We start from the raw sequence: 16,215 nt of genomic DNA, 5'->3' as shown, positions 1-16,215 counted from the left end.
CTTATTCTTACATTCATATTTTTATTAGTTTCTTTAAAGCTTTCTTGGAGGAATTAGTGGATAGAGTTTAAATTGGATTCTGGATGAGAATCAGAGTATTCCTACATTACATATTTGTAATTTCATAGATTCATTCAATTGAGGAAGAACCAGATTCATTGTATCACTTTTGTTTTCCCTTTCCTCACTTATATAACGATGTTGCTGCTCTGGATTTTATTTTTTCCTTTTATATTTTCTTTCTGAGATTGAATCTAACATTTCCAGTACCTAGCAGATCCTTTTTCTCTTCTATCATAAGATGCATATGTGTGTAAACCTATGTAGTTGATGAAATAAGTTTGGAGTGGATTGAAACAGTGAGATTTTGTTGTGGCAGTGATGATGAATCATTTTTTCAATTGAGCATAACATGTCTATATTATATAATGGAAAAAAATGGAAAACAAAGTGAAATTTTTAAAGGGTGCATTGAGCTACTCTCTTTTGGCTATTCATCTCCTATTATGTTGAATGTTAGAAATGGGGGCCAACTACAAAACTTTTTTTCATTCTTGAGACTGCAGAAATTGGTCTCCAAATGAATTGAAAATGTCTTGGTGCACTCTAGGTTGTTCTATCACTAGCTTTACATGGGGTAGTTGTATTCAAGTCATTCAGGTTATTTTTTTTTTTAGTTATTATATGATGTCCAACTATGTGGGGCCTTCTACATGGGTAAATTGCAGTTGGGTATTATGGACAATCGAGTCCTCAATTATTTTTTGTGCTTTGCCTTTCACTATAGGGTCTTTAACATTCAATACTGTTTGATACACTGAACATTAAATATCATCTTCCCTTCACCATAAACCATAAAAAAATAAAGCTTTCTTTATATATAATTTATTTGAATGAAAAAAAGGGAGAGAGCTATTGTTTCAATTTTTCTAGCGTGGCATACACCAAACTATGAAACATATCGTTTCTATTTTAATAGAATAAGCATGCAGTTCATTGAATTAAAAATTGAATTATATCAAAGCTACAAACCAGAACACCCATTTTTAAAAATCCCCCTATCAAGGAACAACATGGAAATATGCTTATTTCCATTAGAATCAAGTGTCGAGGCTATGATACACATCTTAATGTTATGAACATTGCAGCCTATTTACATGAGATTTCCATTGTGAAATAATGGCATTCTAGGAAGGGGTGTCTTCCTTGTGTACAATCTGAAGCAAGTTCTTTTTTAGATATATCAAATTTTCTGATAATACAACACTCAATAATCATGTGATTCTGGATCCTATGAATAGTAATAATGAAATACATAGGACTGAGAATTGACCATGGTTGGCAATGTCTAATCTCAGTAATTAGGCAGAGAAGACTACAACTGAAGAACGTGATGATAGCAATCTGCAGCAGAAGGTCTCTGATTTGGGTCTTGTTCCAAGCATCTATTCTGTAAATTCCTTAACAGCTCAGACACATTCAGCCCACTTGTCCTGATAAGGTGTCCAGTACTCCACACATCAACTTTAACCCCATGAACACCCCTAGACATCTCAGGAGCATGGTTCAGGCCACTAAGATTATTAGGGTAAATCTGAGGTGCACCAATGGCATCCTCAAAATATATTATAAACCACTCATCTGATTCAATGTTCTTCATCACGCTATCCTGTCTGAGATCCCTGTGCATTAAAAAAAGGGTGTGCAAAGACACCAATGCCTTGGTCACAAATTTTAGAGCTTCCACATCCTGTTTAGGTTTGTTCGTAGTTTTAAATTTTATATTTTTTCTTTAATTTAAAATCAACAACTATAAATGTAATTTTAAGGATTGCCATAACTCTTCACTTGGTTTGGTGTTTGGGTTTGTTCGTAGTTTCTAATTTTTACCTTTTAACTTTTTTCTTTAATTTAAAATCAATGATTATAAATGTAATTTTAAGGATTGGCATAACTCTTCACATAATTTTTGAAAGTGTGCTAGCTCAATGGAAGAGCGTCTGCTTTAGTAGGTAACATGAATTAATCAATGATTTTGTAGTTCATTTTTAATTAAATATTTTTTATATCGATTTATTTCAATGATGATATATTTTTGGATTCATTGTTTTATATTGTCTCTAAAGAGACAAAAGTGATCTTTAAATAAATTTTTATGGTCTCTAGAGAGATAATAGCTAGTATTAAAGACATATTTTCTCTAATCCAAGTGTTGTCTTTAGAGAGACAAAAATGAAATTGTCTCCAGTGAGACAAAAATGAAATTGTCTCCTAAGAGACAATAATGGTTGTGTTATATACTCCCTTTATAGAGACAATATTTTTTAAGACAATAACCTTTAAGACAATAATTTTTGAGACACCTGCTTAAAGACAATATATAAGACAATACACAATTTTTTTTGTCTTAAGTTATCGCCGCTGACATTATGCCCTACTTGTAGCAAATATTTCATGTTGTTGGCTTACGAATATTGAAACTGGAACATCTTTGAAGGCAACAAGATTCCCACTTCTGCAAAAAAAACGGCTTCACTTCAACAATACATAACGTGGACATTGATAAGTTATTGTGAATCAATGCTTAACGTGGACATAGAATATGAGAAAATCAATGATATCTCATAGATTAGAAATATACAACCATACCTAGAACTAGAGTAGGGCAAATTCCATAAGCAAGAGGTGAGAAATACAATTGCGTAGCCTTCCTTATATAGAAGTAGTCGAACTCCAAACTCGGATTTGAAAACCATCTACACTCCCAACCATTTACATGAATGACATCATCAATCATGCAAAGACCAGCGTCACGAGGATGACATATTGTGGACGCCATGTTGGGCAGAGGAGTTATTCTTTTTGAGATTGAAGTGTTTAATCATAAATGTGATTTTTTTAGTATTTGTGGCTGTTCAAAAACTTTTATTTTATCATGGGAATCACTGACCCTTTAGCATAATCTTGCAAGCAACCTTTTTTCTTTGTGGACTTTTACCATGTGAATTTAGGTATCACATGTCACTTTATACTTCGGAAGGAGAATCTAGTATGGTTATATGAGAATCTAGTCTCTATGGCATACTTTTTAGTTATTATTAATAATAAGGTAATCTTGCATTGAATTTATGTATCACATGTAACTCTATACTTCCAAAGGAAAATCTAGTGTATGTGTGGTATATTTTTTAATTATTACTAATAATAAGGTCTTTTTATGTAAGATAATAATATGTTTGTCTATGTAAGATATTTTGGTTTTAGTAGTCTTGTTAATTAATGTTTTTTTTATTTTTTTGAGAATTTATTTTAATAGAATCACTTTATTTATTATTCTTTTAGAAATGTATTTTTGGTGGTTAATGTTATTAAAAATGTATATAGTTTTATCTAGTATCAAGTGTTTTCATGTAATAATATTAGCTCGATTCATAATAAGATTACTATTATAGATATTTGGTGGCTATTGAAGATATTTTTAAGGAAAAACAATTGAGTTCAAAATTGGAGGGTTCACCCCTCAAATCAGTTGTGATGAATCTCTCATACTACTTTATAAACCATTCATTTGAACATAAGTTGGGGTAGTGGAGAACCTATGGCCTGCCTCCTTATATTTTGTTTCAAGTTGAAAAGAGGTTTCATAAAGCCCTTCCTTTGACCCCTACGATTTTGTTTTTTCGGAAGGAGTTTGAGATTGTAAGTATTGTAGTCATTTTTAAAATTTCATGAATAAATGTAGCCTTGATGATCTCATCTACAAATTAAGGCATTGTGTTATGTAAGCTTATCTATCATTTGTAATTATTAGCACAAGCCACCATTAAAGTCATGTCAATCGTTGGCATCTTCAATATACAAGTCTCAATAAAATCTATTCACATGTTGGAAGTAAAACGAAGTATTATAGAAAGACAAATGTGATGGGATGATCAAATTCTTGTAGACTTTGCAAAGAAGAGCTTGCAAGATATTTCAAATATTAACAAGGTGTCACAATCATAACATAACCTTGCACTTGTTGAATCACACATGGTATGTTGAAGGAGAATGGTAGTTTTAAAAACCATTGGAAAAGCCTCCATGCACCACTCATAAATTGTTATGCTCTTGACCTACGAGAAATTCCAGAATACCAAATATTCAAAGAAATGCAACCCAGAACATAGAACAATATGAGAAAAACAAGAAGTATTTTATTATTAAGAGATGAAAGCAGTGTTCACTTGCCTCTTCGAGGGGGAAACCTCCAACAGAGAAGAGCTCGATTACAAAGTAAGACTTGATATATCTCTATGGGGAGTCTTTATCCTTTATATAGGATTCATACTTATTGTGACCTTCCCAAGCTATTGTCCTCGCATTAAAAATAATGTACATAGACTTTTAAAGAGACAACTACTCACTTTACTATTTCAGAGGAGTTATTCTTCTTAGACACCCATGTATTGTGGCCATAACTCCTCTTAGACACCCACTTATTGTGGCTTTGCCAAGCTATTGTCCTCACATTAAAAGTAATGTACATAGACTTTTAAAGAGACAACTACTCACTGTACTATTTCAGAGGAGCTATTCTTCTTAGACACCCACGCATTGTGGCCATAACTCCTCTTAGACACCACTTATTGTGGCCTTGCCAAGCTATTGTCCAAAATACCATTTTTTAGAATTTATTTATCAGTGTGCTAAACTCAAAAATATTCCTAAGCAAGCTATGATGTCCTCCTCAATAAGCCATGACATCTCATGATTGTTTCCCAATTATTTTTACTCTAACTACATCTCTATTTTTATTTTCAAGATGTCAATACTTTCTAAAAATACTTAAAAACAGTGAAAATCCCTCGTCACAATATTTAAAACTCTAATAAGAATTCAAGTAAGACACCTATTGTCTCATTATCGCCTAAAAGTAGTCGCTCCTCTTGAAATTGTCTTTCCTTTCAAAGTTTCCATATTCTCACACCCTTATAGAGAAGCAATTTTGGTTATTTCTTTCGTACTAAGATATTGTAGATGAAGCTATGTTGGGAATGATGGAATATATTTTTTGGCTAATCCCCCATTAAAAATGCATTATGAGAAATATAACTACTACGCTTATATGCATACATGTTAGCCATTTATTTGGTATATGCATATTTGGATCTATATTTTGAACTTATACAGATTATCCTTAATTATGGAAGTAGTGATCACTGACTATTTCATTTAAAAAGAATAAATTGCAATGGACCTTAACCCCATTGTTGAATGGTGATAATTTTGACAAAATATTAGAAAAACCATGAAGAAAGTCTACTTGGTTTATAGCGCTCCACTAAAATGCAAATATTGCATGATTGAAGCCTGTAATATCCCATCGTCAAAATTTTAATGAGATATGGTACACTCTAGGTGTTCTAATGAAATTATTGCACTAAAAACACCTAACACAATAAAGATCTAAGAATGTAGCCTCTTCTTTATGTAAATAAATACAAAACAAAATTACATGCCCACATAAGACCTACTAAAGCCCGTGCCTTGGCATGTATGGCTGACCATCAACAAAGACATTAAATATATTGAAGCACAATTGTATATCTTAGATGGATCCAGTACACAAATTACTCCCATGGGTTTTCATACCTAGGATCAACTAGAACTAGCCTTGCCATGTTCACAACAAAAGCCAAATAGATAAATAACTCTCCTATCCCCTTTTATAGGTTTGATTGACTCTTTATATACTTTATTTTATTGTTTTCCCTCGAAAAACAAAGGCAAATACCATGGGCCAATGCCATGGGCAACTGCCACATTAAATACCATGGGAAGATTCCATCCATTTTGGCCATATCCAAATATCTACATATATATATATATATATATATATATATATATATATATATATATATATATATATATATATATATATATATATATATATATATATATATATATATATATATATATATATATATATATATATATATATATATATATATATATATCTATATTATAAATCCTCCCGTCCAAAGATTGTTTGCCCTCAGGTAATCCATTTCTATCCACAAAAGAAGCATTTGTAATCCACTTCTATATATATGCATGCATGTTAGAAATTTATTTGGTATATGCATATTTGGATCTATATTTTGAACTTATACAAATTATCCTTAATTATGGAAGTAGTCTTCATTGACTATTTCATTTAAAAAGAATAAATTGCAATGGACCCTAACCCCATTGTTGAATGGGGATAATTTTGTCAAAATATTAGAAAAACCATGAAGAAAGTCTACTTGGCTTATAGGGCTCCACTAACATGCAAATATTGCATGATTGAATCCTGTAATATCCCAACATCAAAATTTTGATGAGATATGGTACACTCTAGGTGTTCTAATGAAATTCTTGCACTAAAAACACCTAACATAATAAAGATCTAAGAATGCATCCTCTTCTTTATGTAAATAAATAGAAACAAAATTACATGCCCACACAAGACCTACTAAAGCTCGTGCCTTGGCATGTATGGCTACCCATCAACAAATAAATTAAATATATTGAAGGACAATCGTAGATCCTAGATGGATCCTACACAAATTACTCCCATGGGTTTGCATACCTAGGATCAACTAGAACTAGCCTTGCCAAGTTGATAACAAAATCCAAATAGATAAATAACTCTCCTATCCCCTTTTATAGGCTTGATTGACTCTTTAGAAACTTTATTTTATTGTTTTCCCTCGAAAAACAAAGGCAAATACCATGGGCCAATGACATGGGAAACTACCACATTAAATACCATGGGAAGATTCCATCCATTTTGACCATATCCAAATATATATATATATATATATATATATATATATATATATATATATATATATATATATATATAGATATTACAAATTCTCTCCCCAAAAGATCCTTTTCCCTCAGGTAATCCACTGCTATCCACAAAAGAAACATTTGTAGATTGATACCAAGATCCCATACAACCCAATCTGTTATTCCATGTCTCCATTCTAAATGATCATGAATGGATCCTTCGATACCTGAATCCAAAACAATCCTTTGGTCAATCCTACCCCCAATGGATTCTCCTAGATCCCAATGCCACCTAAGTCCTAAGACATGTTGGTTATGACACCACCTCAGCCCTCCATCATTGCTTGTGCTTGAGGACCCAAGTTGCAATATGCCCTTAGCTAAGAGTATCCTGTCAATAGAGTTCCAACTCATAATCTCTCATAAATCCATCTTGTGGGAAGAATATAATGCATGCATCCCTACAGATGGAATAAATCTACCATGTTGATGTTGCCTAATGCTCAACTCATGTTGCTCCACCCGATCACCCATCATGATCCATTTGTATAACTCTTCCTTGCTATCCCCAATGTATAATGGCAATTTTGTAGAGCTGCAAGCCTTATCTATGTACTCTTGTAGAGGGCTGCTCTGTAACTCCCAAATGTACTCCTCTTCCTGCCTTGTGAGGGACTTGAGTTGTTCCTCAACACTAGACAACTGGGTCATTGATTCAACACATACCCCTATGAGGTCCTCAAATTTTCTATTCCCCTGTAAGATAATGTCTCAAGTTTCCTCGAATCTCTACTTCAACATCGTAAGATCTATCTTGAAATGCATGATCCTTTCCCAAAAGTTCTCTACTAGAAATTCTCGTGCCCTACAGAATGTCTCTATATTTGACTGCACCAGATGTACCATGACCACAACTTTAACTTGAACCTTTGTTTGACCCACAAGAAATGGCTTATCCTACATACTATTTTTTTCATGATACGCTGCATGATCATGCTCATCATGTCGGTTTATTATTATTGGCTCGTCATTTGGTTCCCCTAGAATGTTTTCTTCCTAGCCTTTTTCACATGTTGGGATAAGTTATCCACCCTCTTTGATTGAAAAACATGGATGTATTGGTGGAATGTTATCTATACTTGATTGCCCATACTCTTTATGGATGTTCTCCTGGATATCTATAGACTCAACTACCTCATCATCAGGAGGAATTCCCTCCTTCCTTTCCCGATTTACTTTGTCAAGTTGATTGATTATCATCAACCTGTCCTGTAAGTTTCTCTCAAAAACATGGTGTTGTTGATCACCATTTGTACTTGTCTGCTTGGATCCTTCATAGGTTCTCTACTAAAAACCGGTGAAGCCAATTATGGATGAATCTTCATGATCTGCCCTTGTTTCCTCTTATCACCTGGACATGAATGGTTAAGGGCCCAAGGTCCCTTGCAGATAAAGCATAGTCCTCTCATCCTTAGTTCATTATTGATGCATATTTTGTTCTTGCTTCCTCCATCAATCCTTATCAACTCCTTCGTAGTGAGCACCCTTTTGAGTAATTTTATGTTTTTCCTGAAAAACTTCTTGACTAGATCATAGGATCCCTGTGGTCTTTCCTCCAAATGGTCAACAACTTACATCTTAGTATCTTGCATATGTGAGCGTGGCCTTCTAATAATAGAGACACAATCTTTTGCATGCTTGTTTTGACATGGTCTGAATGAGCTAATGTAATACTGGTGTAAAATTTATGGAGAAACTGAAAGATCAACTCATCACATTCCAAATTCAGTATGAATGTGCCAAAGTTGAATTCTACAATGACTATTAAAATTTCTACATCGGTTCTAAAAGGTAGGAAGCATGATGTTATTCAACCCTTTAAGGCCTTCCACTATCAACTACAATATCTCCCTCATAAGATCAATATTGTAAGACAATACTCGGGATGTTAAATCTATGATCTTGCCGAGACAAGAAGCAATTGTGAGCTTGACCTCTTCACAAGGATGCTCGGAGATTTTGGGTTGTATTAATGCAAGCATAGATGGCTTGAGATTCCAACTGAGTTTCCTCCATTCTAGTCGCCCCACCTCTAAGAGCCATGTGTCTAATTCCTCCAATTTCTAAAGATCTATGGTTGACTTTGTTCGTTGCAATTAAGATCCAAGTGTGAAGAACTTAGATCCTCTTCCTTGTCCTTCCTTCACTTCCGAAGGGGATTTTTGCTGCATAATGGCATAGACCATTTTTGAGAAAGACTTGCTATTCTATTATAAAGTGGCATTGCTAGGAAAACACTCCATGCTTCTTTTATTTTATCTAGAATTTTGTCCAAAATTTTATAAGTGTTTTCTAGGGAAAGTCCCATCTCCCCTCATACCAAAGCATGAATACACTAATTCTTCAATGGATTTTGCCCCAAGATAACGTGAATAGAAACTTGATTGGTAATTGTAAGATGATTGTACCACCTCCTTCATTTCCTATTCCCTTTTTTTTATAACACAAAATCTCCTTTCTATCGTCAAACTCCAAAATTTGACAAACCCCTTGTCAAATGCTAAAACCAATCAAAATTTTCAAAACTATAAACATGGCTTAGTCCATAACTTGCCATCCTTCATGCTTCCACACTGAGATTTTTGAGTAGAAAATCTATCTAGATGGAAAGAGAATCATTTTTCAGGTAAAGACTTAGATCTTCATACGCTAATCAAGAGTTCGTGGACCCAATAATTATGCCCTTGCGAGTGATTAATGAATCATGTGCGACATTGAATTTGATGTTAGAGTTTTCAAATGTATAGGCATCAGAATATATTCGACAATGATAAACCTCTACACCAATCCAACCACATAATGCAACATACTATATAACTAAAAAAGGTATAGCATTACTTTATTTAATTATGGTGACCCACCGTGAAATCTTTTGATGGAAACATAATTTACTCAATTCCACAAAAACACAGTGTCTTTGCCTCTATGACTAATGTGTGAGTGATCTTGATGTAGCGAGATCAATTTATCTAATGTAATAAAACAAATACTTTGGCATGCACCTGAAGAGGACCTTGGTTGGCTCCTTGACCGACGCTACGGTAAAAATAATAGTTTATGTCCACTTCTTTGTGCCTGGAACAGATATGGGGACGCTCAACTCCTTTCTCTGCTCAGGCAGTTGTTGTGATAGTGTTTTGGCAATGTGACCAATGCTCAGGCTATATTAACTAATTGGCATGCAACACTCATACTCCCTTTCACCTTCCATTGAAATGAATCACAGGCTGAAACCAATCTAACACCTCTACTCATTAGATAGATTGATGTTCATTTTAACACACAAAATTACCCTCCTCGTGACCTTCACTGCTACTAAGAAACATCACCCTTCTGTCAGTGGTAGAGTCCCATGCGATTGATTCGATGGGTTTGCGTGATTTTCGGCTGACCTCCTTGCTATAGTGATTTGAATACTCCCTTTTGTGGTGAGGTGCCTCATGGAAGGTGAAACGATGGATCAGGCCATTGTTGACCTGATCCATAGCTCAGCGATCTCAGTAGAGTGTTTTGATGCAATCTATGCCTATGATTATTGGTTCTATCCTCAATGGCCCTCAAATTCACTTGCTAAAGAAAAAATATTTTGCCCTCTCTCCCTATTTAACTCAGTCCCTTTTGATGAAAGTGTTATCACCAAAAATTGATCATCTAGCCTAATTTACTAGATGGATCAAAGTACACCATGTAAAGTCAATTTTACCATAGTAAAATTGCTTTCATTGTGAGAAATTACTTAATAAACCACCTTTGTTATGTAATTTATCATTAAACCCATGAAGAATAATTAAATAAATCACTATTTATTTTATTTTCTTCTAGGAATAAGTAATTAAATCATTGTTCAATTATTATTCCTTGTCATATTTGAGCCAATTATGAAAAATGAAAAGATAAAATATTAATTATCTTATTTCTCTCTAGGAATAATTAATTAATCACTAATTAATTATTATTCCTTGTCAAATTTGACTAAATCCCTTAGGAATAATTAAATAAATAATTATTTATTTATTATTCCTTAACTAATTTCTTGATATGATAAATAAATCATTTATTTATTTAATATTTCTAAATAAAAGTTTAAATACGTTTTCCCTCATGACCAAATATAATAAAATATTCCAAGTGGTTATTCCAATAATGGGGTTAATAATATTTTATTATTGCTCATTATTCGAGGATAACTCAATATTTTGTTATAAATAGAGGGGACTCCATTCATTATTCACTTTCAATTATTTTTGTTGTTGCACTCATTGCTGTAACTCTTATTATTTCATTTCCGCACACCATTTTTCTGCCATTTGAGTTCCCATTAAGCTCAAGCATTTTATTTGTTGGGTTTTCACATTATAGAGGAGAGAGAGTCTACACAAGCTGAAGATGTTTTAGGATAGAAAAGAACCCATCCCATAGAGGGGGACTGGTAAAATTTATTTGTTCCCTTCATAGGTGTTATAATAAAATATATTCTTTGTATCTCTGGTTCCCATTGGATGATTGGAGTTATTACTGTTTCTTTTTGCTGTTTAACTATGATTGTGTCATAGGTGAGGACTTTGCTAGGTTTTACTTCTATCATTTGCTCCAAATCTACAATGTTTAGTAGGCATTTATATTGTTCAAACTGTTTGTCATCCGGAGTCCTAAGTGGTTATTCTCATACATCTTTGAGACAAAAACACTACAACAAAATTGGAAACTCCATCGGTTTTTTACTTCAGATCTAGAAACTTGGGTGACCTTCAGTTTTTAGGTTAGGGTTTCTTATTTATTTAGACTCTTAATGTTATTTACTAGCTTTCTAACCCTAGATATGTCAAATTTGTAACTTCTGCAATTTTTCTAGTCTTTTCCGCATGTCACAGGAACGAGTTGCGGCAGAGACGATAGTTTTTTCTCAGATTTTCCGACCGGGAATCAAGGATCATAAATCACACTTTTTAGCCCAAAAAGTGTGATCTTGAGTCTAGAGTGCATATTTTACCCCAAAAACAATGATCCCCCCTAAAAATAGCTTAGTACCAGCGGTTTTAGTGCTTCTAGTTTTTTATCAGATCTGTTTCTGGGTTTTGTCGAGAGCTATGAGTTGGGTTGTTTGACCTCTGTCTCATCTTGCTTAGGCCTTGATCTACTCTGATTTACTCGTCAAAGTGGAATTTATCCACTTAGGGCTTCTAGTACGCTTCCACCTTTATAGGAGTTTAATTGAGTAAGAAGTCTGAGTTTCTCTAGCACTTTCAGCCATATTTTCCAGATCTGTACCCTTTTCTTTCAGATCTCCAAAGATAGGTTGTTTTCATTCAGGGTTTCATATTAAACCTTGTTTGGTCATTGGCCTTAGGGTCCTATCGGTTGCCCTAGGATTTACATCCATCTCCCTATCTTTTTGTAGCGATCCTCCTCTCTGGTTTTTTGTTGTTGCTACACCACTTTCCAGTAGCCTATTGTCATTTCATCCCAGTCACACTGACACTTAGGTCCCTTAAAATTTTTAGTGTGTTTTCAGTTGATTTCACCACCAACCAGCACAGTGTTTGAAAATTCAGTTTGGGTGGGGTTTAGTTAATGGTTTTGTTGTTCATTTTAGTTTATTTTCAACAATCTTTTTTCTTTTTTACGAACACGATCTGGGCTTAATCAATAAATACATTTGCACACACAAGCACACCTTAAGTGAAGGGCGGTTGGTTTACACCCCCAAGCTAAGACTGAACATAATAAATTTATCTCCCCTCATCGAGACAAAGTCATATTTTTGATCTCCCTTCACCATTTTCATGTCACATGTGCCTTACCAGCATTGTGCCACCAAGGCATTTGTCACAAAGACTCTCATAGCTTCATCCCCATTTTCCACTCAAGCATATTACTCCTCCCCACTAGGTTCGAGTTCATAGCCCTCTGAGTCCCCGTACCGACTCTTCTCCTAGTTCATCTGATTTTGAGCCTCCTTCACCACATATTGTCACAATGTTTGGACCAATAACTGATGTAGGAACCCAACCTAGTGTTGGCTCCATTTCTACCCTAATGATCACATCTAGAGGAGTAATCTCATGAATCGTTCAGAAAACTTGCATACTCCCTTTTATTTCTGGCTTAAGTCTACTGGATTTTAGCCAGTTGATAAACAACCCAATACACCACGATGCTGGTTGGCATGCTATGCCAACTAAGCTTCCCTAAAATATCCCAAAGTTTGAGGGTAATTCTGCAAAGGATCCTACTGATCATATTCGCTCCTTCCACATGTGGTGTTCATCCAACTCCATTACTGATGACTTCATTCGTTTTTGTCTATTCCAACACATGCTCACTAGAGATGCTACAAAATGGTATGTAGACTATCCCACCACATTTAATTCCATTTTTGTGATGCTTGCTAATTCTTCCTCTCATATTTCTAGCTACCTCTCTGATCCGACACTGGTAAAAATATATTGACCTCAATTCGTCAGTCCTTTGCTACTCGCCTTCCCGGCCATGTTCAAGAGTGGCATATAAGGAGGAGCACATGTCGTACCCCACACTTCGAAGACTGTGTCTATCTAGATTTGTTTCTCTGTAGCCTTTTAGCACCCATTGGAAAAGATACCGCGTCCCATTTTCCTCAGACTGAGGAAGAAGCTCTCCAAACCACTATGAGATATGACCTAATTTATGTGCAATCCAATTATGTTTATACTGTCATTCAAAACCTTCCCCGTCCTGGAGGTTCCAATGCACCCGGGGAATCTCATGTTGCCAACGGTATCATTGGAACCCTTTCACATCCTTCCCCATATACTCAACAAAGTTATGGCCATCCACAGGGGGGCACCAGTTCCTCCAACACTTATGCCCCTCTTGCTAGCAACCTGTTTTCAAGGCCCCAACCTATCTACCAAACCGTTGCTCCTCCTTATGAACAGTCAAGCACCCCAGCCCATGAAGCATTAACACTGCAGCCTCCCATGCATCCTCAGACCCCGCAGCTACTGCCCCCTAAGGGTTAGGTGTTTTCACAGCAGAGTGCAACCAATCCTGAAAATTTGAAGAAAAATAATAAGGGGAAGGGTAACAATGGTAACAAGGGTAACGAGGGTAATCAAGGTAATCAACCTAGTGAATCCCAAGGGAGCCAGCCTAACACCAACAACCAGCAACAAGGAAGCCAACCCAAGAAAAACAAGGCTATTTGTATGAACAAGCCTTGTGCATGTTGTGGTGTACATGGTCATTATACACATGAGTGTGCTATCTTACCCTAGATGCGCCAAATGTGGGAAGCTCAAGCAACTTCTAGAGGCCAACAATTGCCTCAGAATCCTACACCATATCAACCGACAGTGCTTACAAATCCTTTCCATCAGCAAGGATTTGTTTCTTCTCAACCTCACCCAGGTCAGGCAGCCTACCCTCCCTAACCTTTTGGTCCTAGTGACTACCAGATCCTCATGATGAGCTGTGATGAGGTTAATCCCTCCAATATCAACTTGTAAACTTGATCGCATCAATATGATAAGCCATCAATTTCGTCTGCCTCTGAGTCCAAATCCAAAGCTTCTACTGAGCCTCTTATGACATCAAATGTTCCATTACAGATCCCTCAACCTGAAACTGAGGAAATTCCCAAGATCCCAAAGGGACCCTTACGCCATAACATGGCTTGTAACCGAGTTGCCCATACATACAGTATAATAGATGACTTGGCGCAATCACCTGCTGCCATGTTGACGTTCGATGTACTCCAGTCATGCACTTCTCAAAAGAAATCTCTAATAACTTCTTTGGGCGTAGTAGATCCATTTGACGATCATTTGATTTTCTTCCCAGTCGATACATCAAAACATCCCCCATTGCCTTGCTCCATTGCTTTCTAGGTACTAGTCCGAGTCCGTAATGTCATCATCTCCTGATGCATTACTGACGATGGTGTATCCACCTGTGTGATGTCTGCTACCATTTGGAAAAAACTTTAGTCACATGAGTTTTCCCCCTCCACCATGACATTGCATGCTTGGGACAGACACTCCTCATAGCCTCTTAGCATGTACCACAACTATCCAGTGACCCTTGCGGGTAAGTATGTCCATGTAGATATTGAGGTTATTGATGCCACTTACACATATGCCATGTCAGCTTTCATATCTACGATTTTACGCAAGATGTGCTTCCCCCATGAAGGGAAGACTGTTACCATAGATCAGTTGACTTACTAAGAGGCAGCATCCGTGACATCCCCCGAGTCCGTTATCTCATAAATGTTAGATAAGAAGTCTTCAATGCCTCTCATTGGTGTTTCACTGAGAGTCTATAATGATTCCTCGTTGTTGGGTTCTTTCCCTGGTCCTCCCCCTCTCATCTTAGAGCCTAAATCTTTCAACATCATAGGTTGTCGTCAAGCAGTCTGGTACATTCGATCCACAACGATCTCCTCTGCACCGTGCAGTTACCATCCCAGCCGAGCCATCCAGATCCACCCCCCAGGACCTCCTCCATTTGTGGGTGCCTCTCCTATCTTCCCCCACAAACTGTTCCTCCAAGTCTCAACCATCCAGGAGTTGTTCCGCCGAGACATTACCTTGTAGGCTAAATACCTTTCTTATTTCCCCCTCCTGCAATATTTTATGTCTCTGTCATGGCTTCATTGGTCCTTGCTAACATGACTTTAGGGATCCCCGTATGGTACATTGATCCCCCTACAAGCATTCTTCCTGGTCAGATAAGACCTTATTGTGATCTGGACAGGGGGGAAAAGCTAAGAGGAAATAACCTAAGGACAAGGCTCCCCAACCTCCTCTAGTCCCCAAAACCCCAAAGTCGTCACCTTCATGCACTTTGTGTAAATTTGTGGGGCACACGACCAATAATTGTCCTAAGCTTCCTCATCTTAAACCTTTGGTTCATGAAACGTTCCCTGAGTTAAATATCCATAAAGTCCATGTTAACTTACCTTGTCCACCCAAGAAACTCACAACGTTACACAAAAATCACCCTTGTGCCCTATGTGATCATCATGGTGACTACTCCCATTGTTGCCCTCATCTCAACAAATTTTGTGATTTCCTTAAGGCACTTCACGAATACGAGACCACTCATAATGGATCACCTTCTCCTCTTCTTGAGATTTTTGTACTAATAGTAAGCTAGAATAAGGGGAATCCGGTCCCACCATTGCGATCCCTTCCCCAGATGTCAAGAAGACGGACACCACGGGCCATATCCTTTACCTGTCATCATCCTTGAGTTCCTCGTAGGCAATCCTTTCTGAGGTTTCTGAGCATGCTGCTATTCAACCTCTTTCGACAGAATCCTAGGTATCAACATATGTAGATCCTTCATCTA

This window comes from Pinus tabuliformis, chromosome 1_1 (assembly GCF_031772625.1).
Source record: "Pinus tabuliformis cultivar Carrire ecotype Pingquan chromosome 1_1, CPIR1, whole genome shotgun sequence".
NCBI classification, from domain to species: Eukaryota; Viridiplantae; Streptophyta; class Pinopsida; order Pinales; family Pinaceae; genus Pinus; species Pinus tabuliformis.
This window is presented reverse-complemented; position numbering follows the sequence as displayed.